We start from the raw sequence: 26,370 nt of genomic DNA, 5'->3' as shown, positions 1-26,370 counted from the left end.
ATATTAGATAGATGTTTAACATATCACTTGAACATGTTTCAGCCAACGTGTGACATGTGCATGGAAAATACACTATCACTCCAGTGTGGGTTTTTTCCACTTGCATTTTTTTTCAATTTTGTAGTACGCAAAGCGTTACTGAAATAGCCAGCCATACAACATCTGGGAGACAAAAAACACACACAGGAAAATACAGCAGAAGGGGAAGATTCATGAAAACAGGAAACATTAAGAGGAGAGTGAAAATATGTCAAAACAAAGGAGGTAATAGACTGTCAGGACAAATGAGTTCACCAATCGGCAGAAGTTCCTCAAGAGCCTTCAGAGACCAGCAAGGTGACGTATGCCGCTCCTGACACAAAAGAACAGCAACCTTTTTAACCTCCATTTTGCACACAGATGAAGTATGGTGGTCTGCCCATAGCTGTGCTAGTTCCATGCAGAAAGACTATCTCCATTTTTCAATCCTGTGCCTTACCCTGATAGGCAACACCAGCATCTAAAGAACAGTGCTAATAGCAAATGCAGGTGCTTATGGCCACAGGTGCCCAGAGTAGGTGCTTAGGCCTAATTAAAGCATCATTTGCAAACATACACATTTTTGCTCCGTGTCCATAGCCTTTTCACCAATGTATGCACAAATAGCCTTTTATTTGCCTAAAGGTTTGACAGTGCTTCTGTGTTTCCAGGCAGACGAGTATACATTTTCATCCTTCACCTTCCCTCATGTTTCCATTCAGAACAGTTTAGTCACTCAGATGCTATCAATAATATTCTGTGCATTGGGGTAGCTAGTTTCACAACAGAATAAAAAATGGTAAATACCCAAAGTGAGCAGCCCTCAGACTGAGCGCTGTTCACCCAAGCTGCTCGGGCAACGTTTCAGTGACAAATACGAGTGTAGAAATCAGGACATGGTGCAACATGAGGAGCTGTGAAAGCAAAGGCCATTCTGCAAGAGATTACACAGACTTTAAAGCCTGTCAAAGCAAAGCTCCCCCCGCCTTTCTGAGGGGACCCTCAGATAGAGGAAGCCTTTGTAAGGCATCATCAGCTCTTGAATCTCTATAACTTTAGATGGAAAAGCAGCCAGGTATTGTCTGTACAAAGACAGATCCTTGTTTGAATTTTCTCAGTCTTCTTATCACAAAACAATCTAGGAGGATTTTGACTAAGGAGATGAGGTATGGCGATGCTTTGTAAGAAACCAAACTCCCAGCCTGTGAGAAATGAAGGATCTGAGGGCAATTAAAAAAAAAAAAAAAAAAAGCCAACAACAACAACAAGACCAAACAATTCAATGTAGCCTCACCCATTGGCTTGCTTTGTCACTTGCAGCAGATATGTGGGCTCTCCCCATTTCACTGTGAATATTTCCCTCAGACAAAAAAGGCCATTTAGATGCGTAACTCCTGTTGACTTTCAAAAAAGAGGTAAGCACTTAAATGCATTTGTGCCTTCAAAAATCTCCCCCTAGTGACACAGTAGTAAAATTAAGTCTCCAAGACTTGCAATTAAATGCATTCACCGGTGCCCTATGAAACACCCCAAATAAAAATCACGCTTGCTCATGGGAATGAAAACAGCACACGAAGCAGGGTGTTACTTTTGCTTTTCCAGCTGGCCTCGCCCTTCTCTCTCTTCACTGAGAGGAAGGAAGAGATGCTCCCAGTGTATGATTTGCACCCCCAGGGCAGCAGGATCCCTTGGATGGGCCCTGCTGCTCCCTGGGGGAGTGATGTCCCCTCTCCTCCTACCCAGGAAGAGGAGCAGGGAAACCTTGGGACCAAAGCCATGGCAGACCATGGGCACCATGGAGGGGCTGAGGGGAGGATGAGGAGGACAAGATGGCCACCAGAGGCTGTGCAGCAGGGATTCTTGCCAAAAATTTCCATCAGCTTCTGTCCCAAAAGTAAAGCTGCCATCTGAAAGGCACAATGTCTTCATGAATCTGTATCAACATGTGACCTCTAATAAGACTACAGGAGACAATTCAGGCCCCCTGGCACGGCTGCCCCCAAGGGCCAGTGCAAACATTGCATTGTTAGATGCCTGCCTCAGCAAGAGGTGGGTCTCCAGTGTGTATCCTTGTCTCACATATCTCCAGATATGGACAGGACAGGACAGGACATTCAGGGGTTTGCAGCTCTGATGCTGGAAATTGTGAGCTTGAGCTCTCCCTCCAGCATCGCAACTGCACTGCCATACCCATGAGTGTTTTGTTTTACTTTGAAAAATTGTTAACGCCTTTTACAAATTCCAGCTTGGGCTTCAAAGGTACCCAAAAAGCCTGTGTTGTGCACTCAAGACCTAAACATGACCGCAGAGTAAAGCAGCATTCCTGGGCATCTGTCAGGCTGCAACAGATGTTGGGCCAAAAGAGAAATGAATACAGATCCTAGAAGTTCATTGTAATCCATGACCACATCGTGTTACATAAAGACCTGCCCCTCTTTGGCCACAGATCCCCACAATAATCGGCCAAACAAGGAACACCCCAACTCCCCCCAGCTGAAAGACCAATAGCAGCTGCCAAGGCTCTCCTATAAATACATACACAGCAACATACACTTCAGATCCAGCAATCAGAAAGTATGTCTGACCCTTGCTCCAGCCCCCGAGAGTGAGCAGTACTGTGGAGCAGCACTGTGCTCAGCAGGATGCCTGAAAAGTGAACCCCTAACCACACATCTCATTTTTAAAAAGTTAATGTTAACCATTACCTGAAAGGCAGCTCTTCCACATAGTGTTGATCATTCACAACAACAATGAAATTAGGAAACATAGAGAGGTTTTGCAAAAAAAAAAAAAAAAAAAAAAAGCCACTTAATTACATACAGTGCTGCATGACTTCACAGAGCAAATCTTTTCTTTAAGATCTTAAGACCACCCACAAGCATAACACATGGCCTGGAACCTGAAGAGAATATCTGAACAGGGGTCTCAGCATAAGGAGGGGAGGCGGGCAGTTTTGCTTGGGCATATGCAAATGTTTGTTTCTATGGGATCAAATAAAAATTAACTATTTGTTGTGTCTGGTTATCATTTGTCAGAGCTGGGGGCTGCTTGGTAAAACAGGGCGAAATAAACCTTTAAAACCTGTGACACAGGAGGATTATTCATCTGTGCAAGGCTTTAGTCATGGGTTTTGGTGTTTTATGTATGGATGTTGTGCGGGAATAGGACAACAAGGGCTTTGTTCAACTTGATCATCTCATCAAACAAGGCTAAAAGAATAAAAGTTGGGATGCAAGACTAAATGGATATGATCTGAATGCATATTTGTGTTACATCTAATACAACTAGCATCATAGATGAACAAGATCAAATAAATGGTAAAACCTGACAAAGAGAAGAATAGATGGTGTGTGGAGCCATCTGTTTTGGAGGACACCCAAATCTGTCTGAATCAGGAAGGCCAAACTACCAGCTATTCTAAGATCCTCCATTCCAAGAGTGGCCTAATACGCAACTACACAATCAGCTTCTCTCACCATCACTTTGGCTGCAACTTTTTTGTGCAATTAAGTAATTTATTCCTTTCTTCATCCTCCTGATTCTAATGAATCCAAGCCACAAACAAGCCCCAGTTGCTCCTATTCAAGGAGTCTGATTGCATCTGGCAGTAATTGCTGAAAATCCTGAAGAGGAAACAGGGAAGGAAAGCATATTGTTTGTGGGGGTAATAGGTGAAGACCTGCCTCTCTTGACCTATAATACATTAGTGTCAGTGAACATTTGGCAGCCTTCAGATGATTAGCAATGAAGATGAATCAAGCAAAAAAAGAGGTAGAAATCTGCCTCATCTGAATCGCCAGAACTGCATAAATTTGCATGTTGATTAGCTGTTCTTTTGTCTGTGTTCCTAATTATTATGACACATTATGTCTTCATCATGCAAGATTCTGATCTGTCTTGTTCAAAATGCATGTAGAAAAAAGTGCTGTTTATTGATTCAACATGTAACTTTAATTTTTATGTTTGCTTTAATTAAATACATATTTGATTGCCTTTGACTGGTGTCTCAGATTTTTTTAACTCTTATTTACTTCATCCTGTTGACAAACAAACAGGTAACCTTTCTTTATTCTCAGATCACTTGCTGATTAAAATCCTCCCCACCCCCATCCTCGTCTTCGCTCACAACAACCTTTGCTTCCTTGTTAGAGCAAAGATTTTAAAAAAAAAAAAAAAATCTCCTTAGGTAACAAATGAGTGGCGAAGCGTGATATCTACAGCACTGAGCAGGATTGCAAGGACCTTAACAATGTTAACGGTAGCAAAGTAGTGCATGTACGCCAGGGTCAAGGTAATTTTCTTATACCATAGATTCATTAGCAATAAGATCAGTAAAGCACCTGGATATGCAGACCTGATTCGCAGGATTAGTTACAGTGAGCCAGATCCTGCCCACACATTTTTCCATTGACTTTCAGGGTAGCAAGATTAATCTCCAAAGTTCCCTATCCCAGAGGAAGCTAAGTCCCCACCACCCCATTGACTCTCCTCGATTCCAACAATCAGGACGTTTTATCTGTTTCTGGGAACTGGGAAACCTGAAACTGATGTTTCTTCCTACAAGATTTGAGTGGCTATGAGCAGCCAAATCAAAGTCAAATTAAAAAACCTACATGTAATCATCCATTGCTTTTACCTAAAACAAGTTTTCAGAAGGTTTTCTTAATTTAAAAAAAAAAAGCTTTAGCAAAGGAAAAAAAAATTGGCAAATCTATTGCAGCAAAATATTTTATTTGCTCCAAAACAACATAGTTTAATTTATATTTTATCTCTTTCATTTTATTTTTTTAATAAAATGGAAGTAATTCTGAAAGTTAAACAATACTTTAAGTTGAGAAATCAATGTATTTCATTGTACAACACGTTGGAATGTTTAGAAATGTTGAAATGAAACAGATTTTTTTGGCGCCTTTTAATCTTTTTCCCCAAATTGAAACAATTCACTAAAAGCAGCACAAATTCATGACTCTGACAGAAAACTGCTTATTTTAACCAAGAACTCAGTTTCAGATTGAACACCTGACCCTCTCCCCTGCCTGCTAATATTAGTTTACCTTCATTACACGTATGTTTATTATGAGCTCTGACCTGTTTGCAGTGGGGCAAACGATACTTTGCTGGAATTTTTGTTTGTTAAATAAAAATAAACACACTCACTGTTGTAATTTGGTAAACTAAACAGCTCACAGAACTTTGCAAATAATTCTTCAGATTGTAGGTCAAATATGAGAATCATCAACTTTGATGGGTTCCCTCTAAACATAAAAATTAAGTAATTTTTTTTCTAAAAATCTACTCCTTCGAGAAAAGTAGCGAACAGCCTATTAAATTTTCTCTAATAGCAACATGCCAGTCAGTGTATAGGTTTTGTAATCAAAACTGTGCTGATAAAGATGCCTGAGGGTGAAAAAAACTGTATATTCAAGGAATTGATTTAGCTGGTTTTTTTTTACTGTTGTACCCTTGCCAAACCAAACGAGATCTGAAACAACGCCTGCCGTTTTTCACTGTTAATGGCACATGATTGGCTGCAAGTGTAATCAGTTGCTTGGTACCCACTAATCATCTTGCAACACAGGTAAATATAAATCCGTATTGGTAAGAATATAAACACATAATTAACACATAGCTACAGAAAAACTACTGGAACACGAAGACTTAAAGGTTTTGTCATAAACCCACAAGGCAGGAAGGGAAAAGTTGTTGCATATTCAGGCTATTCATGTTTATTTTCTTTCAGTGCCAAGAGTGTTTGGTCCTAACCTAGCGGTAAATGGTACCCACCACCCTGGACCTCCATTACGGTATTGACATCCAGAAGTACCCAAGGAGCCAAATGAAATCTCACACATGGACATAAATAATCACAGGGAGCTAAATCAAGGCAGCTAATAGACCTTTTCTTTTCTGTAATTCTCTTCCCAAGGCACTTCAGCACACACTGATCTGCACAGAGGCACGATAGCTCTGGGCTCACCCAGCGTCCACAGCAGCCAAGCACAGCTGGAGTCGACTGAGTGTGCTGCAAGTTGGGGCAAAGCACAACAGACAAGCGGGTCCCGCTGGCATTGGTGGTGTAGTATAAGCCAGCACTTCTCTGCCCTGGCAGCACTGACCTGAGGACGGGGCACCCACGCAGTTACCAGCACCACCCTGGGGCCAGGAGCACCGCTGCGCACTGCCATCACCAGTATGTATGTATCGGTACCAGTATGTATCAGTACATGCACATACTGCAAGTATCATAGCAGACACCTGGTTTTCATTCATCACAGGAGACATCATACTGATGAATTGATGCAATGCCGTGCCCTCCCATAGTCCTTTCCTACGACTTCATTAACAGGAGGGACCTGGCACTTCCCTATAAGTAAGTGGAACTCAACTCAGCTTCATTACAGGATCCAAAGACCAAATAATTATATCTTCTGTAAATGCCTCCCATTCCCTCCTCCCCATCCTGTGAAAAAGCAAAGGCATTCTTTTATATCTGGCCAAACTTATCTTCATCTTAAAATCTGAGAAAGTGTTCTCACCTAGCTGATTGGAGGAACAGTCATTTACCAATGTGTTGACAGGACAGGGCTTCTGGCTGCAGTGGGTGCACCACAGAACTCCCTCCATTTCAGTATCCATTTGTCCTGGATTTAACCCGGCGACACTGTCTGGCTTCCTCATGCTGCCATCTGTCCAGGATTGCTCCAGAGCCCATCCCAGAAGGCTGAAGTCTTGAAAGAGGGGAGCTGGGGGCACACCAACCGAGAATTACCAACATGTTAGGAATTGGTAGTCACCCAGCCTTGAGGAAATCCACCCCACAGATATGAGTTCTTCCTAACTAACATACGACAGGCTTTCCCAAGAAAGCTCCTACAGCTGCTAGCCAAAGGGCAGCTTGGAGTAAACCTACTAGAAGTGAATCTTTTAGATCTGGCATGGACTGGATTCAAGCCAGAATGTGGAACTGGAGCTATTCTAGTGGCATTGATGGATGATGCCCTCCTGTCAGTGGGGAGAGGACAGACATCCATCCTCATCCTCCTTGACTTCAGCATTAACCATGAGATATTGCTGTCTCGCCTGATGGGTGGCAGAAGTCCAGGGTAATGTACTGAAATTATTTTGAGTCATTCCTGCTGGGACACACCCCATGACTTGTGAAAAAACATTATCTCCAGCACTACACTCCTATCTCCTGTGGACTCCTGCTCTGTATTCTTTGCGATGCTTCCCTGTGTCTACACGGAGCCGCTAGGTGATATGGCATGGACTGAATTGCCAGAAGCAGGCAGGTGAAATACAGCTATACCTAAATTTCTGTGTATATACACACACTGCTACTGTCAACGTGGCAGTGGAAGAAAAGCAGCTGGTTAAATCCAAGCAAAAGAGAGGAAAGACAGATGGGAGACAGGAAGGCATCTTTAAGAACTTGTCACTTGAGTGTACTATGCCTGGCATGAGGGTGCATTTCCACAATTGGTGTGTTTGTTTCATAATTGAGGAGTGCTCTTGGATTTGCTGCTGATGCTAAGTTTTCCCATAGCAGTCTCTGCAAGTAACACTTCTCTCTTCCGTTGGCTAGGAGGCTCTCTTCCACCCTGGCAGGTGATGACCTTGTCTCCGTTATTCATGGCTGTGTCACTTCTCAGCTGGACTATAGTCATTTGAAATATGCAAGCACGCAGCATTCATGCTTAGAAAACTTCATTTACTGCTGCAATGCATCTCTTCAGTGACAAAGGCATATCAAACCTGGCATTGGGCCTGGCACCAGCTTCCCATGGAATTCCTAATTGAGTTCATGGTCTTCGTTCTTATCATCCTCGTCACATCTAACACTTTTGTATAAAGCTGCGACAAAGGAAATGTTTGACAGATTCGCTCCGCTAGCCCTATGAGCTCTCTGCAGAAAGAATCATACACAGCTGTCCAGAGCACTCAGCCTGTGGATCAAACATCTTCAGGCAATGCAAATCTTCACCAAACTTCCCCTCCATCATAAGGTATATTTCTCTGACTTGCATAAATAATAACATCAGAAACACCAAAACAAGGTGCTCCGTTACACCCAACTCTCCCTCGGCAGGAAGATGGGAGAGGGCATCAGTGCGTGACTGATGCATGGGTACAGGGCTCATCATAGGGTGTGAAAGGTGGCTGTCATGGGGATGAGCCACATGAGCTCGCTCCCCACCATCTCACTACTGACCTCAGCCACCAACAACTCCTTCCTGGGCCTCTCTCCCTGTAAAAATCTCCTTGTTTTGTTGCGTGATCCCATCAGAAGGCTCTGACAAACAGTACAGTAGCCCTTCCTGGAGGATTTTTCCACAATGCCTGTTCCCCATGACAGACCCTCGCTCTGCAGGTAGCACCAGTCCCACCAGCAAAGCCAAAGCCCGGTGCAGTTGGCTTGGCATGGCCCTGGCACTGGCTGTGCTCTGCCTTCTGGGGCAAGGCAGCTACACAGGGGGAGCCAGCATGCCAGGCACACGCTCAGGGCAGGGGTCCACACTGGACCTGGCATGCCTAGAAGTTAACCTGGAACTGACCAGAAAGAAACCAAATCTGTCTCACCCACATACTAAAGTACATTCACCATCTCTATTTGTATAGTATATATTGTCCCTGTTCAAATAAGGAATTTGCATGAATTCTATACCTTGTCATCTCCTCAGTATGAATATTATTATAATTGTTAAAACGGAGAGTTTATGCATTTTTCTCAGCATAGTAAACGTGGTTTTAAAGGATGTTGGCAGGTCATTTAGCCTGTAAAATCACATGTTCTTCTATGGAGTATGAACCTTAATCCAAGTAAGACTGGTTTTTAATTTATTTTTCAAGTGCTGCAGTATTTTTTAAAGCATTATTGTAAATCCCCTCTTCAGATAGTGAGCTATCTCTGAGTCCTACAATCTGAAAAGATCACAGCAGATGATGGTAAGATGGTAGGTCACGCTACCAGGAAGCACGTGGAAATTATTTACCACATAAAAACTAAGAAATATAATGAACATCTGCATAAGGGATGAAAGCACTTTGTTTAAGAGCAGTGTTTGCTGAAATTCACATTGATTAAATTATTGTGGCAAGAGTCACTTGTTAGAGGCTTCCTTCCCCATAGATAACTTACAGGTTGTTCATAATGCAGCTATTACTAAATATGTCCATATCTGGGGAATTGAGTGTTGTATTGTACCTATTTTTTTTTCTGTAAGTACTCTTTATCCTCAGGAAAGATTGAAGTTTGTTCCATACTCAGATCTCTATCAATATAACGGCCAATTAGAGGTATTTCTTTTTCCAGTGTATTCAAACTAGTGCAACTCCTAACATACACCAGAATAAGAGTATTTGTACAGTACAGCTCTACTTGCCTTGATTCTGTTCTTGTAGTAAGAAATTACTAGCAAAAAGCTTCTATCAGTAGAATTGCACCCACACAGCAGAGTTTGCGTTAATTTCATTGGGCCTGCAGGGTCTAAGACCGATTAAGCAAAGCTTGCTTAAAGGGACTGCAGCTACCTGCTTGTGATCTTCCTTGGGGAAAGGGGTCACCAAAGCCACTACCAGCACCAGTGGCACAGGTTTCTGCTATGAAAACCAAAGAAGCAGCTACTCTTTGAACAAACCCAGCAAAAGAAGTTGGTAAAGAAGCTAAGAGACACAATAAGTTTGGTTCGACCACACACGTTTTCCAACCCTGACAGCCTTTCTAAGATTTCAGTAAACTGATTTTTTTTTTAAGTTCAGGTTAGCTGGAGCATTTTCAACTACTTTTGTTAGTGTGACTCACTGAAATTTTAAAACCACATAAGAGAAAAAAAGGACCTTTCCTCATGAGGGTGACAAGAATGATGTTGCAGCTTTTGAAAGGAGGAGTTGGCCATAAAGTTTGCCAGATATAATATACTCACTCAAAACAAGACAGTGCAGGATTTGGGGGAAATGGCGATACCTGACCTTCATGGACTCCTGCATAAGGGCCTTACCTGGCTTTATTCTCTGTCAGGCTGTCAAAATCGCACCACCTCCAGCTCCTCTCTTTTCCCAAATCCTGGAACAGATCAGAGGAGACATGGCTGCTTCATTCTCACTATAATCATTATTATTATTTTGTTCCCGAGGCAGGGAGAGCCCTCCAAAAACCCCTGGCACAGGCCATCCCCTGAGGCAGCTGAAGGGCCCTCACCTCCGCCAGGGCCACGGCCCGATGACGCAGCACGGCCGCAGCCCCCGCTGCGGTAGAAACAAGCTGGTGGGTTCACCCACACCCACCCTCCTTTTAGGAAGTTTTGGGAAGAAAGGGAAAAATGCAAACTTGAAATTACCTCAGGAGCCAATGAGCATAAATGCTGCAGGGAACTGCATGGGCATCGGCCATTACAGCTTTAAATATGGACTTTGGCAGGGGGAGGCCAAAATGCTCTGAGGGACAGAGCTACCAATGGCAATATATACCAATAAGCGTTTGGCAAATTCTTTGAAAGTAGAGGATTTGGGGGGCGCTTCAGCTTTTCTCTTCTCCCAGGCGGGAGAGTTACCTCAGTGGGCCGTGCCCCTGGGCAGGAGGGAGATGCGTGGCAGCAGCATGGCTCCTGCCATCAGCGGTGGGGCTGTCTCTGAGAGAAACACTGCTTTTGGGTACAGATTATTGTTCTTCATATTCCTTTGTTTGCCATTGTAATCTCCGTAGTCATTCTCCTTGATAAACAAACAAGTGAAAAGATGCAATGAGGTGTAAGAATAGATTTGCACAGGGCAGACAACTGAACATTTAATTTATTTACCTCTCCTAACAGATACCTGGGGTGACATTTATTAATAAACGGCATTATCAGGTGTCTGATATGTAGCTCACAGAAATTAATTACCCAGCCCATGGTAAAACCATAACAAGCCTGCAGTGCTGTAACATTTGTGCTAATTGAAAATGAGATAAGTGCTGTGGGTGCAATTTGCATTCAATGCAGTGTATTAATTATCTTCAGTTCTCTTCATGATAAATATACCTGACTGAACCACTCTGCTAATTTACTGGGTAATAGAGTCATAAGTGGATTCCCTTAGGTGACCAACTACAGGCATCAGGCTCTTTGCAACATCAAGGCCTTCCTCTTTTCCAAGCACTTAAATGGGTTAGCAAACACGGTACACTTTTCTTGCCGGCTGCGATGGAAGTACACGGCAGCAAACTCTTTTTTGTGACCGCACAGCTGCTCAGTATTGAACTAGGAAACAACACCCCCCATCCCAAGACTTGTGTACTTCGTAGGGCTGAAGAGGAGGCAGCTCACCTCCATTGATGGCACATCGCAACGTTTGATGGCAGCTCCAGGAGGAAAGGCCTTTCCCTCCCCGCCCGACCCTCATCCCTCCCCCTTTGTTTCACAGTCAGGTTATCATGGGATTTAATTATATTTTGTGTGAAATATAAATTAATTGACTGTTGTAATACCCGTAACGATCAGGAAAATTCAGATTTAAAGATACTGTCTAGTTCCAGTAGATTAAGGTGCTAATTGTTCCACTCTCACCAACTATGATTTATGTGGGGATCAGGTTACAAAACCAATATGTGCTCGAGTTAAAGCTCTGCGGTACCATACAATTAGGACTAAAGCTTTTCGTAAATGGGCCCAATAATGCAAAAAGCTCTTCGCTAATCCTGGTCTTTTTAATTCAGAGGTCACGCATTGTCTAAGGCAACCGCTCATACTGTACGCAACCACTGTCCTTTATTCACCCTCCTCCTCTGTAGCCTGGGTATCTGAATTTGCCACTAACCTTGGACGTGCTGTTACTAATTTCAGGGTAGGTGATGGCAATGCAAGGAGATCAGGGCCAGCGCTTTGCTGTGCTGCCCCCGGAGCAGCCTGGGCACGTTGTGACTGAGAGGTGATATCTGCCTCCCCCGGCTCCCCTTCAGTTTGCAGGCTGCGGATGGGGTCAGCTTTTGGGCTCTGCTGTCAAGCAAGCAGACATCTGGGGCAGCAGACGGATGGAGGTGACAGTCGCTCTCGCAGCTGAAGGGGCCAGGAGGTGGTGAGCAAACACCTCAGCCCCAGGAACAGGCAGTCACGGCCCGACTGGCTGCATGGCAGCCCTGCAGGCGGGGAGAAGGAGCGGTAGCAGAGGAGGGGGCACAGGCTCTGCTCCCCTTCATCCCGCCTACCCCGCAGCCAGAGGCACTTTGTTATCTTCATGCGGCCAGGTGCTTTTCCATCATTTTGTCCTTGTCCGTGGAGTGCTAAAACTCAGCTTAGCTTTCCCTGCTGACCATTACAAGGACAGCTCTCCACCATTCTCCATCAAGTATGGGATACCTGGCGTGTCCCGCACGTTGTGAACGTGTGCTTATGGGGCTGGAGGCAGCATTGGATGGACACGCAGTCAGTGCGCCGGGGAAACTAAAAGGTGAGAAAGATCAATTTAACGTCAGAAGAATCAGTTTGCTTTTTCAAAAGAGCTTCTAAGTGCAAAAGAGCTGGAGAGAAGATGCACGTCTGCCAAAGACATGTTCATGTCTTCCTTTTTAAAACAGAGAAGGCTCTGCAAGCTCTTACCCTGTTTCTAAACATATCAACTGCAAACACAAGTCAGTTTCCCAAAACATTTTGAACGCTGCCCAAATACTCTTCGCTTCTTAAGTTTGGTCATTTTAATACAAAAGAAACACTGTAACATTTTAGAGCTATTTTTAACGCACTGGTTCAATCTGTGCCAGAGACCTTAGCAGTGACATCTACAAAGGCATCAATTATATCTCCCCATTCCTTTTCTTATTCTCCAGTAAGGAATTCTTTGGAAAGATAAAACCAAAGAAATCTTGTTTCTTAGAAAACTAGGGGGGTTAGCTTAGCAGTATCATTTGGTTCAGATGATAGCCAAAAAGCAGGATACTTGTTTTTCCCATTCAGTGGGCAGAAGAAAGGAAAACCTGGTGGAGTATCAGTCCTCCTAACCCAAAGCTTTCCTGAAATAGTTGCATTGCTACAAGGACAGCAGGCCCTGCCTGATGAAGAGGGATCTTGTGGTGTACTGGGGTGGCTCCTCAGCCCAGGGTGACGGCAGGGTTGTCCCAGCCAAGCCAGAGCTGTCTTGACACCACTGACTTCTGGAAACAAGTAGGCACAAGGCAACATGCACGGCAGCTACCTTCACTCTACTGCCCACCCCTTCTTATCTCCCAGGCCCAAGCTTGGCCCCTCTCAGCTGTAATTCCCCATATGGGCTATAACCTCTTTTTCTAAAGGAAGAAAAAGCCCAGTGGGGCAGGGAAGCCACAGCACATCTGCAGTGCCCAAGGACCCCCACCGCAGATGACCGAGCCGCATCTCTAGCAAAAGGTGCTGCAACACCTGCACCTCTCGCCACCACGCAGCTCACCTGCATCTCTCTTCCCACCATGCAGTCCAGAAGCAGCTTCAGCAGTGTCGCAGCCCATCCTGGTGCGAGCGGGACGGCTGCTACAGTGTGCTGCAAGGGTGTCGGCGTTCTCATCCCTTGGGCAAGCAGGACACAGCAGAGCACAAACACTCAGCTTGCTCGGGGTGCCCAGCAGGCTGCGGCAGGGCTAAAGCAAAACCCTGCTCTCCTGCATCCTGCTTTTGTGCTTGATGTACTAGGCCCCACTGCCTTTGCCTAAGTGCAGTGGCTAAAATGCTTTCCTGCTCTTTCAGGAAAACCAGGACAGCATAGAATAGGATGTGAGATGCAATAGAAAAAGTGGGGGGGGAACACGAACAAAAAAGTCTTAACTTTTTGCGTGAAGCACATATTTGCTAAATAGAATCCTAATGGCATTATTGTAGCTAAAAACAGAGACTTGAAAATGCTGTATACGTTATTATGCTCATTATCTACCAACTGCAAGAATGCTGTGCTAAAACTAACTCAAAACACCTCAGGTAAGGTAATTGCTACTAATGGATTTGAAGTGTGCAAAATTGAGCGTTATTACACAGACAGCACATTCTCGACTTGGTGAAGCCGTTGGATATTGTAGTTACCGGTTCACTCATCTCTCAATCGGGGAGAGATTTGAGGAAAAGGGCAAGCTCTCTTTCATTCGGCACTGGAAGGAAAATTCAACAACACAATATTACAGCAGCCTGTTTGCACCTCTGTGGTTAAGATGGGGTCAGTGCTTGCTTTCTAAACCACTGCTTCAGAAAAACATCTACAAAAATTTGCTCCAGAAGTAAATCTCTCAGGGAAGATCTGAGAGTAAACTTTGCATTTGTAAACTTTTGCAACTTGTAGGTCTAAAGGAAAGAACGGGACAGGAGCCTGCAAAATCATTCTGAATAAGGGGAGCCATGAGTCCAAGTGACATATTCTGATGCAAATTAAGGCCTGGCTCTTCAAGATACCCTAAGCCACTCTAAAGCCTGCTGCCTAAAGACAGAAGACAGAAAGCAATCTTAATAGACCCTCTCCTATGTAGGGGGACGTCTGCAGGTCAACAACTGCAAATCTGAACTTTGCCAAAGCCCAGGTGTGTTTGAAACAAGATACTTGATTCACCTGCTTGAAAAATCCTATATAACGAAATATATCTAATCAACTTTGTTTGCTTGATATCTTTGTTTTCAGAGAGGGTGGGATTTATTTTTTAAATTAATTACTCTGGATAAAGATCCGTAATTCCAAACACCAGTTTAACTGTTTGGAGCTCCATCAGCAGCCTCCAGGTTATCCTCAAAACAAGTCACTCCTAGGAGTTTTGCTCTCATTCATGAGAACTAAAAATAAACTCTACCAGAGCAAATGCTTTTCTAATCTTTGAGAAGTTAGGATAAGGCAATTTCTTATTTTAGTTATAACACCAAAGCCACTAATTGGTGTTTGGATAAAATTATGTAAACTATTGTCATTTCAGTTAATATGTAGAAAGAATATGTGGCCAGTACCTAATAAGTTTCAGTGCCTTCTGATTATCCTGGAGGAAAGAAATTAAAAAGGCCGTTTATGAACGGGATTAAAGCAGTCTCTATCCAAGCAAAGAAAGCACAAAGAAATTTGAACTCACAGCTGCAACCGAAGGCAATGGGAGCTGTGCTTTGAACAGACAACAGGCTAAGTCCTCTGAAAAATCAAACCATGCATCTCAGATTGGGAACTTAAAATTAGTGAATACTTTTGTACTTAATCTCTTTCTGCCTCAGTTCTTCATCATGAAATGGGGATAATACTACCACCCAATGCCTCACTGCAGTGCAGTGAAAATAAGTTCATTAATGTTTATGAAACATTCCGTTACCATAGTGATGAGTTCTATAGAAAAGCCCATGTGGAAATTAATATTTCTGTCTTCAGAGCAGGGTTTGAATAGAATACATTTAGTAAGGCCTGAGGCCACACAATGAGGAGAAAAGAAAACAGTAAATAACTTGCCATTGAAAAACAAAAACAATAATCAAATCAAAATAGCCTGTTAAACAAAATCAATTTTTATAGAAATTTTTCATTTTGGTAAAAGTTACTTGGCAAAAAATTGAAGTTTTTTTGCTTTTAACTTTCTCTCCTCTAGTTTTCCACTTTTGTTTTCAGCATGGGGGGTAGGATTTTTTAAGGAGAGTATTTAAAGAATCTGGAAACCACGGTCTTCCAGTTTTCAAAAATCAAACTTTTTACCAGTTTGCTTTGGCAAAAATCTGAAAAATTGGTGACACTGGTTACTCCAAGATTTCCAGATCAGGTTCCTGAACAATCCTGACCCGTTAGACCCAGCAATTCTTCTCATTGTACATTCACCAGTGAGTTTGCAGAGGGAATGGTATGGGGTTTGAATTTTGAACCATAAAACTAGGCACTTATTTTGAGTTGGTTGCTTATGTATCAGCTGCTGGCTGGAGCTCGGATACTGTCATGGCAATCAACACAACTAATCTCTCAAGTCAAGTCATTAACATCTCGGTAGCAAGTAAATCACACGCAAACACAAACTTACTTTGAAAGTCTCTTTGCGTAATGTGTGCGGATAAGTAGGAAGATGGGAAGACACCCAGTTTTAAGAAGAGAAATGCCTTTGGCGGCAGAACAGTCTTACCAATAAGCCATCGCCAGGGCCAATGGCAGGTTCCTATGGCAGGCGCTGGGTGACCCATGGCGAGCACAGGTCAGGGACAAGCTTGTCCAGGACTATGCTTTCCACCATTTCAGGAGCAGCTGTCAAAATTATAGCCCCATTTTTTTTCCTTTCAAATTGTTTTGCAGTCAAAAATGTGGTCTTTCCTTTCAAAGAGAACTTTTGCCAAAAAACAAGCAAAGAAGAAAAACCTGAATTTCCAATCAGAATATGCCTACCTTTCATTGAAATTCATTATTCAGATCTTCTCCGCTTTAGTCTTTGCTCTCTTATGCATTTCTGCCATTGTGTCCCATAGAAATATAGCGGGCAAAGTCTTTTGTAACAGCTTTATTTTCATTTGGCAACCATGCTCTTTTCTGAAAAATGAAGTTGTGAAATCTTACATAATGACAAGATTGAGGTGGGGAAAATAATCTGCTGGGATTTTTTATTGTGTTCATTTATTGAATTTGATACCAAGCTAGGTTGCTTACCTGCTTTTTCTTTCTAATGAGTAACACTGTTGTCCTGTTAACGTAGCAGTTATCTTAAAACCAAGGTTAAAAGAATATATTTCTGATATTCTTATAATTGGTGGCAGAGGAACCTGTTCTCTCATGCTGAACTTACACAAACCAGAAACCGCAAGGTTTGTGGCTACAACTGCCACGAACCCCTGGTTGGCCTTACTTCGCTGGGGGGTGCCTCTGCTCCTGTCGTTAGCACGAGGTGGTTCTCTGAACGTACAAAGCCACAGTGGATGCAAACTGCTGTGGAGCTTCGCCTGGGAGAGAGCGCTCCAGGCAAAATATAGCATTTTCTAGTTAAGTACAGTGTTAAATGGGCTTCTGCAATCCACAATCACAGAATCCTGTTAAAACTAAGACATTAACAGGATTTAAAAACAATAAATAAATATTTTAAACCCAATACATTTTAACAACAGTTGAGGCAGATCTAGTTAAAGATGTTCGACTAAACGAAGGTAAGATGGGTATAATCTTTTACATTTCAAAGCAAAGTCTGAAACTAATTGGACTTTGCAGGAAACCCCACCTACAAGAAAATTATTTTATAGTTCTTTATTGTACAGATGCGATTCTCAGGCAGGCCTGGTGCTGAAAACCAGCGAAGAACAGACATTCGTTTCAGCGAGTACTGATTTTATTTCAGAATACCTATGTTTCTGTATGGCACCTCAAGCTAAGGAAGCGGCAGCATCGCTAGTGCTGTGTGCTTGCTGGGAGAGAAAGAGCATCTGGGCCTGGAGCCTCAGCAACCTATTGCAGGGGATGGCCCTGCCTCACAGGCAAGGACCAAACCAGCCCACAGCTATAAAACTTAGCCCTTTGCGACAGAAAATATTGCTGCCCTTTTTCACAGACTTCAGGAAACTTCATCAGGGCTACAGAAGCTTTAACGTTCTCCTTTAGGGAAAGCTCTTCAAGCCTAATTATGAGACCCGCGATCTGCTACACAGAGCTCTTGTACCCAGAAATGATGTGAGGGCCAATTGCCAGGACTAAACATTTAACGCATCAACAGGTGTTACATGTTATGCATCAATGAGGTGTACATCACTGAAACATAAAGACTCAGCAAGCCAGCAGCACAACTATCAACCAGAACAACACAGCCATAAAATCCTAATTAGCCTCATACACTTGTTATGGACATTTTTATTTATTGACATGGTCAAATTAATGGGCAGCAGCATTTTATTTTAATGATAGCCTTGAAATCGGCCCAGGAAGAAAGTTAGCATTAATGTTCAGATATTGCATGCCATCCACATTTAGCCACATGAATATATATTTTAAAATAATACTTAAATATTGTCTTCCTAATTAAGTTACCTTGAGAAGGTGAGAGAAATCAAGTTCTTAATCAATGCATATCTTGTTTACTCTATTCCTAAGCTGTACAGAAAAAAAACTACCCAGCAGCAGAAACTCAGCAAGCTTCATAGTTTTAAGTGCACATGGCCACAGCCTGATCTCTGCCCGCTGGAAGGAGCAAATTCAGGCAAGAGGGAGTGCGAGTGCCAGGAATAAATAGTGTTTATCTGAACACCACCAGCCAGGGGGGTATCTGAAATGTGCCCACAAGTTGGTGAACAAGACTGGTTGCTCCCAGAGGAAGAATGTACTTCTTTATATACTTCCAAAAAGCTGGTACTTTATTGAATGATAAGCTGCAGCTATAAAGATTTGTGTCCCTCACCACAGAGCGGCAGATTCCTGTAAAGCAGAGAAGATGCAGTGGCAATTAAATGTTGGCATTGGCTCAGCCATGCAACAGTTTACAAAGCAGGAGGCAATATCTCACCTTATTATCACAGTGGGGAATTTAGACGGTCAGCCTAATCGCTCCTTGAGACAGGTAAAGAGAAAGGATCTGGGCAGCATTCAGGTTATCGATGGGGTTAGAGAAAGCACACAGAGTAAAGGAGAATGAAGATAATTTTGGAAAGTATTTTAAGCAAGTTTGCATTTTGCTGAAGACACTAGAAGTTTGGGGAAATGAAGTACTTTTGGAAATGTAATCATTGCTTCGTGCATTTAAAACATACTCTGTACAGGTGCCTTCACAAACCAGATTCTCCATTTTAAAACTTCTGATTTATCCACCTTAAACAAGAATATTCCAGAAATTGCAAAGAAAAACTGGGAAATGATCTGTGTGTAATAACTGAACCAAGTAAATTGCATATTTTGCATGAATTACTATAATGTGCTCTGCTTGTTGGTAATTTCAGTTGCAAAAAGTACCAACATCCCACATTCGAAAGTGATTCGGGAGTCTAATTTCATAGTCCAAAATGCTGAGATACTTCAAAAGTACAGCTTGAAATCATCGTTCACTTCATCGTGCTAGAAAGTTTCACACCAAATCCTGCTCCATGGCTCAGATGTGGGCTGAAAATTGGAGAAAGAGAAAAGCACTTTTAAAGGTTCCTTGGTTCTTTTGACTTGGCGCTTACACACATGCATGTGGATAAACCCACAGGAATCTATTATTTTTTAAAAACGGGAAGAGAAATAAAATCAATTTTCACTTCAGTTTTCATTGAAAGATTTTGGTATTTGGGGGAAGAATAAGCCTGTAGGCTTACCTGAGAAAAAGTTTTGCACAGCATTTTTAATAAAAATAAAAAAAGGTCATCAACGACACTCAGTGAAGATGGGAGAAGGATCAGATTTCTGCCCATGAAGAAGGGTGAGGGCACAAGGGTATCTCAGGCTGCAACCGCAAGCGTGGGATGGCATGGGCAGGCAGGGCAGCTGCCCGTAGCTCCCAACCACTGTCCCAGCCTCCGTGGGAGCTCTGAGAGGGTCTGAATTACTGTCCCCAGGGTGTCTGCCTGTCCTGGCCAAGTCACAACACATTTTTATAGCCTTTCTTCAAGTGATAGCAATATCAAGGGGAGGGCCAAAAATGGGAGGGGGGAAGGTAAAGGCAGCTTCCAGTATTTGTCATTATTATAGGTTATATATACAGGAAGAAAGTTAATTAAGCTTTAAAAAATCCATCACACATCAATGGGTGCATTTTAATGAGTACAAAAAGTTGAGGTGTTTACTGCCAATTAAAGTGGTTTTTAAATAAGCTTTAATTAACACAGAAATTCAGAAGAAAGTTATACCTTGTCAAAGAAAGGCCAGTGTAGGCTATGCCCACTTCTGCTCCCATTCATACTCAGATAGTAATTACCACCAACCCTATATTTTCCATAATAATGAGGAGATGCTGTCATGGCTGTCAAACAAAAACAAAACAAAAAAAAAAGGTAGCGCACAAAAATACCCTCAAACTGAAGTAAACTTTTTTTTAGAGCTGAAGCCACGGGAGACAGCAGCGTGGAGCAAGGCAGCGAGTGGGGCAGTCAGACGGCTGGGCCGTGGGCAACAGCCCATGCATGGCTCCTTCCCGGGGAGCAGAGACCTTGCTGCATGGGCAGAAGCCTCTCCAAACGGCCTCCATCCAGCTGAAGAAAGACCGAAGAAAGGCCAAGGGACAAGCAGTTTCTTCCCTAGCAGTTTCACCTCTAGCACTTCAACCTCATGGAGGAGCTGGTTCCCCTGTGAAAGCCAGAGGAGTTGGTTTTTTCCACAGGCAAGTGCTGACAGACTCACTCCCTGCTTCCCAAAGTCAGGTCAAAGCAATCACTGAAAAAACGTTCAGTTTGTGTGTGTACTTCCAGCTGATGCAACTGGTGGAAAGCAGTATGGGAGTCACTTCTCCATTCTTTAAGGTTTTCTTAATAATTGTCGGGAGTTTCAGCCCTACTTCAACTACTGTTGGTTGAAGCGGGGAGCAAAGGAAATGTATTCTCCCATGGTTAGTCAGGTATATGTTTAAATAGTTTAGGAAAACCCTCCCTCCCGCAAAGTGCATTTTAGGCACTAAATAAAGTTTTTAAACTGCCTTACTGAGACTGATCTCTCTCCTCAGTTCCCCCGCTGTGGAGAGACAAGAACCACACTGCCTTTTCAGTCAACACAAGAGGCAAGTCCCATTCCCAGTACCCTAACAAATTTTAGACAAATCTTTGGTGTAGTGTTTTTAAGTTAATTAAAAACATAGAGAAGAAGGATGTAGATACACACAGATGCCCGTTCTTCACGTCCCCATCCCTTGGCAGGTTGCTCGTGTGAGTTGCGTCACTCAGACAGTGTGCAGTCTCGCTGGAGAGTATATTGCTCACTTCTATCGGGGAATATCTTGGTGCCTTTTTCCTATACCGTGTCCTCAGGCGATATCTGCAGTGAAATAAAAGGAGAACATTAAAGCCCACAGAAGTTTTGTTGAACTTAGCTGGACAGGGCCTTCAGATCTTGCACTAATCTTTCTAACATATCCGATGGGGCTAGAGAGGAATATTTTATTGCTAGAAATAGTTGAGCGATTACTTCAGAGAAAGGACGGACGTAACACAAAAGAGTTTCCAAGTACCGACAGGAAGGAGTGTTGCTCATGCGAAATTCCACATTAGGCGCTACAATAATAATAAAAAACCCACCGGCCCTTCTGATGTCTGAACTCCCCGACACTGATATATGGAGAGGGGAACAGAGGAGGAAAAAGACAGAGAGCGCAAAGCAAATATGCCGGGATGCTTACGAGCAGCATACAGGAGCCAAGTGTCACAAGTTGACCCTTTGTGTTTGCACTGAAATTTGACCGCTCCAGGCAAAATTCCTTTAGTGGTTTATACCTGGTTTGATTTTTGTTGATAATGGCTATTTCTCACAGCATTATGACATTTAATGCTGTTTAATCAAGACTTCAGAGAAGGAGTTACAATTTTAATTACTAAAAAAATCCATTGTTACACATTTATATTTTCCTTAGATAGATTTGACCCAGCTCTGATTAAAGGCTGTAATAAATAAGCCTTGTGCATACAGACACACAGCAGGAACACAGCTTGCTTTGTAACAAATGAGCTGTGCACATCCAAGGAAAACGCTCGCTCCCTGAAGACTGCAGAAGAGCCCCATCCCATCCCAGGCTAGAAAACCCCTCAGACTTCCTGACAGCAGAGGTACACATGGCGGCGATCTTGGTGGCCTCCCCAGGGTGCCCTGCGCATGCAAGGGCCGCGGGGTTTATAGCTTCTGGTTGTGATCACCCGCTGCCCAGGGTAGATCTGCTGCACGTCATCCTCTGATGCTCTCAACACTGAGACACATGGACACCAGCACATTTGGCTTTTTCATCATTCAGGAACAAGGAAAACAAGTGAGAAAACTGTGGTGGATATAAATCACCTACACCTTACTTATTACGGTGAGTGTGGCACTGGGCTGAGAAGCACCTAAAGAACATCTATATAGGTGTATATCAAGCACCTAAAGAGGGTGAAGTGCCCAATCCAGCATGATCAATAGTACAAAACGCTGTGCCTTCAGCCCCATTTTTTTCATGCCCTCTGACAGGAGGCTGTCTGAACTGTCAGTTTTCTGAGGCTGGGGATGCTCCTTCCTTCAGGCTTGCACAAGAGTTGTACAAGATGGCATCAAAGACAAAATAGTGGTACCTCTCTGAACACAGAGCTGACTGTTTTCTTTAATCCACCAGCCTTGTGGCTTGGTGTCCTTCTCCAGCACATCCACTTCATGCTTGGTTGGAATGGAGACCATAGCAGCCCCACTACTGGCAGGAATTATTGCTGTTTTGATTTTTATACCAAAAAAAGTTAGGCTACAGTGCAAAATCCTATTTTAAAAAAACAATGGAGACAACAGTCACATTACCAACATCAGGGTTTAAAGGTAGAAACTTGAAGAAACCTGACCTGCTTTCAGCCGTCTTCTGGAAGCTCTACTGACTCTGCTCTGAAGGTGGACTCCAAATTCAACAGACTGTGCCAGATCTCTGCAATTACTTTTCCTCAGTCCCCCAAAAAGACTAACTTGTCTGTTGGTCTTTTTGGCTGTCAGGCACTTAAAAATTATTTAAGTGGCCAATTGAGCTACTTTATTAATTATATGTAAATATAGGTTCTTAATACTCTTATAATGATGAAAGATCAAGGACAGAAGGAAATTTTTTGTTTAAAAAGACCTCTAGCTGAAGGTTGGCTTGTGTTCTGACCCAAAAGAGTTCGTATTATTTCCAAAGCTCCTAATTATGTTCAGGATGTTGGGTTTTTTCTAATATTTCTTACTCATCTGGAAATATTTTCATTAGCCACATAAACTTGTGCAGCTCTTGGGCCTCAACGTACAAGCTATGGGGATGTACTGAAAAGAAGGGAACATGCTTTTAAAATGCTTGAATGGAATGATAAGCCAAAATTTCTGCAGAAAAGCATCCTTTGGGTGGCTAGGAGGCTGGTAAGAACCAAGTCCCCTTGGAAAAAGACTGACAAATAACTGACAGTCACAATTGCCATCACATGAACTACAAAAACAACATTCAATAAATTCCTTTGTTAATAACTGGGGGCGGGGCGGGGGGGACAACACACCAACAAAACCCCCCCAAAAAACAAGAAGCATACTTACAGGGAGAGGAGGAGGTTAATTCCCTTGGAAGTAATGTCGGAGCTGTCCAGGCTCCAAAGGCTTCAAGCAAGGCTGCCTGGCCTGGTCAACAGGCAAAACTGTGCCATACTCATAAGACTGTATACTTATACTGGGTTTTTTTTAGTTAATGCAAAAAAAGAAGTACCTGTATGCTCTGAAATCAATGGAAACCTGATTTCTTCTGCATGCTGATCCCTGTGGCCTCATCAGAGACAGCTGGCCAGACTAAATGTCCTTACATAGGACACGTGGGATTTTTCACAAGTGTGCATCACACAAGTGTAAATCTTCATTATAACTAATGATGTCTTGCACTGGCATTAGTACTTAAAAAATAAAAATGACTGATAATATTGGCTTTCCCTGGGCTTACTAGGAAAAAGGTCTTAAAAGCCAGTAGCACCAGCAAGTAGTTCAGCTCCATCAGTAGCTACAGCCATAGGATAGACAGCTTGTCACCTGCCAATGACTTCAAGCATCCACAGCCTTATACGTGATCCTGAAAGAAATGTCCATCTCATTCACATAAACAGACAGTGACCGATCTCTCTAATACCCATTTGACATTTTAGTTTTAATTTTTTGTCTGACTAAACAATAGGTTCCCATTTCAGTGAGGCCTTCTCTTTTCTTGGTCACCCCTCAATAATATACCTTTTGATCAGAAAATTACTCACACACCAGAAACATTTTGAAAGGACCACAGAGACACTACAGTGTAAAGAGAGCCTGCAGAAAGCCTCAAAAAAATCTCTCTTTTTTCCCAATTGACTGTATGGCAGGAGCCCTGACTTGCACCACTCTCTCCCTATTTAAGTGACAAAGGTAAATCCAAAATTTCCAAAACGGAAGCAAATCTTTAATTTTAGATACTATATTTCCAGAGATGAGGCCAACAATGTGACAAGATAGTATGCTGGTATGAAGGTGGATATTATTGTGAAACAGGAGGGAGGTCAAAAAGCCACCCCGTGAGCCACAGACAGGAAGCAACCAGTAGCACAGGTTCCATACACCTGTGCCAGAAAAGCCAAATCAAACCGCACATCCTCACATGCCTCCAAGCACGTGCTGCAAACCAAGATGTGGGACTCGTAAAGGGGCTGTGCCGGTGCTGGTGGCGTATCGCAGACAGGAATGAAGTTCTGCCAAGAGATCTGCTCCCTGTATTGTAAAGCCAGCTTGCCAGATTTTTTAGAGAAGGAAAAAAAAAAGAAGAATAATGAATTAGCTACAATAAAAAATAGAGTACTGTATTTCTAAGAGGGTCTGAATAAAAAGAAACCCTGAAAACCTCACGTGAAACAGCTCTGAGCATTTACAGATTTCTCATGCATTGTATTGTAAAACAGCAGCTCGTTCTTTTCAAAGCTGCAGAGGTAAGAGCACACAAATGATTAAACAAGCAGGTTTAACTATCTTGCACTGAAGAGGAATTTGTCAACATGGGCTCAGTATTTATGCAGATCTGCAGCAAATACTGTACGGCTGCAGGAGTCAAACAGCTGTCTGTCAATAAAGCTATTCTCCTCGCTGGAACATAATAGCACAGACTCAACATGACCCTCAGAGGCCTCTTTAAGCTGCCTGGCTGTCTCCTCCTTCCCCACCCCTCCAGAGTCCTTCACCAGCAAGCTCTGAATTAAAAGGGAGGGGGAAAAAAAAAACCACCACCAAAAAACTCACATATTAGAATTTTTCTATCCATCTTAATATTAAAAGTGACTTAACCCTGGGCAAGTCTGCCTACATGGGCAAGCCTGAGCTAAAGCGAAGTTAGGGAAAGACAGCTTTGATTCACGGCATGTGAAGGGCTACCGACAATCCCTTGTAATAAAGCTTGCAACATTAATGTAGCCAGAGCCACATGCGACACCCATTAGGGCCAGGGAGAGCTCTCACGCATATATTTCAAGGAAGCGGTAGATTCCCTGGTCCCAGAAGCTGTCTTCATTACAAAAGTCTAATATATCAGAAGAGAGAGAAAAGCTCGGCTTTTAGAATGCATTTTTTATTATTCAGCCTTCAGTGGAAATGTCACCTTTCTAAAGCAAGCTGTTATCATGTGTTTCCCATGCCAAACACATGGCCTCTAAGGAGAGGGTTTTATCTCTACATTTTTAGTGATTTGTATTTCTCTTTCAAGGAGCTCCATGCCTTAAGGCACCCAAAATGCTCACAGCACAAGAAGGTAAGGTTACATGAGATGCTGCCGAAGAGGACAAAAAAAGAAAACAACAACCCAGGGCCGGGAGTCGGCGCAGCTTCTGACGGCAGCCACCCTACCCAATAATTCACGTCCTTTAGTAGATTTAATTATTATCCGTTTCCTTGGTTGGGACCATATTCTCAAAGAAGCAGGGCGCCCATCAAGCGCCGCCGCCGCATGACAGGCTGTGGCGCAGCCAGCACCACTGCCCCGGCGCCTGCCAACCAGCCAGATGCTGCCACATATTGGCATCTGGGGCCTGGAAAAGCAACCGCGGTCTCCGTTTGGCGGCGGATCCTGACCCTGACGACTGAAGGAGACAAAAGGAGGATAGACTGGAGAGGGGGGTGGAAATCTCTCCTGACAATTTCACTGGTGAAGATTTAGACAAAAACCTATTGTTTAACTGCTCTCCAAATGAATAAGTTTCGGAGGGGGGAAAAAAACAACCCACGCGGCATGTTCTAAATGCTGTCAGAGTCCAGGGTGCAAGGACAAGGGATTATTTATGAAAAGGAATAATGAGGAAACCAGATGCCTGCCTTTCTCAGCCCTCTGCGCTCCAGTCACCCTAACGGGGCATATGCGGCGCTGCTCATCAAAGACTTCTCAGCCTTAAAACGCGGGGCAGGCGCTAACTAACTCTTCCCATCTCTGCCACTTAGCAAAATGCCCTCCCTGTTTTACAGGGAGGCTCACATTCAATCAGCAGCACAGCAAAGTCTGAGGGAGAAGAGCTGCAGACCTCGCCCCAGCCAGGGATACTGTCCGGATAGGTTAACTGCACCCGCCAGAATAGCAAATAAATTTAAAAAAATAGATAAATAAAGCTTATTTCTCTAACACTGAGGCTGAAACTATGTGGGTATGTTTGAAGTAGGAAAGCAAATAAGCTCTCCATACCCGTTTTCATGAAGTTGGCTTCCCTCTGTAATTGATGGGTAAGCTCCTGACCCCAGCAAAGTCAATGGGAAAACTTCCAGTGATGTTAATGGGGCTGGGACTTCACACTGTGTGCTTACTTTACC

The 26,370-nt window shown here is 43.2% G+C and overlaps 1 long non-coding RNA gene across 1 annotated transcript; it reads right to left on the bottom strand.

The window, feature by feature from the left end:
• Positions 1-6,470: 6,470 nt before the first annotated feature.
• LOC142601311 (uncharacterized) lies at positions 6,471-12,415 on the bottom strand. Its single transcript, XR_012834914.1, has 4 exons — positions 11,812-12,415; positions 10,569-10,728; positions 10,017-10,081; positions 6,471-6,761 (listed from the first exon to the last, which is right to left on the bottom strand). It is a non-coding gene; the product is annotated as an uncharacterized LOC142601311 (long non-coding RNA).
• Positions 12,416-26,370: the final 13,955 nt, after the last annotated feature.

This window comes from Balearica regulorum, chromosome 3, assembly GCF_011004875.1.
Source record: "Balearica regulorum gibbericeps isolate bBalReg1 chromosome 3, bBalReg1.pri, whole genome shotgun sequence".
Lineage (NCBI taxonomy): Eukaryota > Metazoa > Chordata > Aves > Gruiformes > Gruidae > Balearica > Balearica regulorum.
Note: the sequence above shows the minus strand (reverse complement) of the source record. Positions and strands in the feature narration are given on the sequence as shown.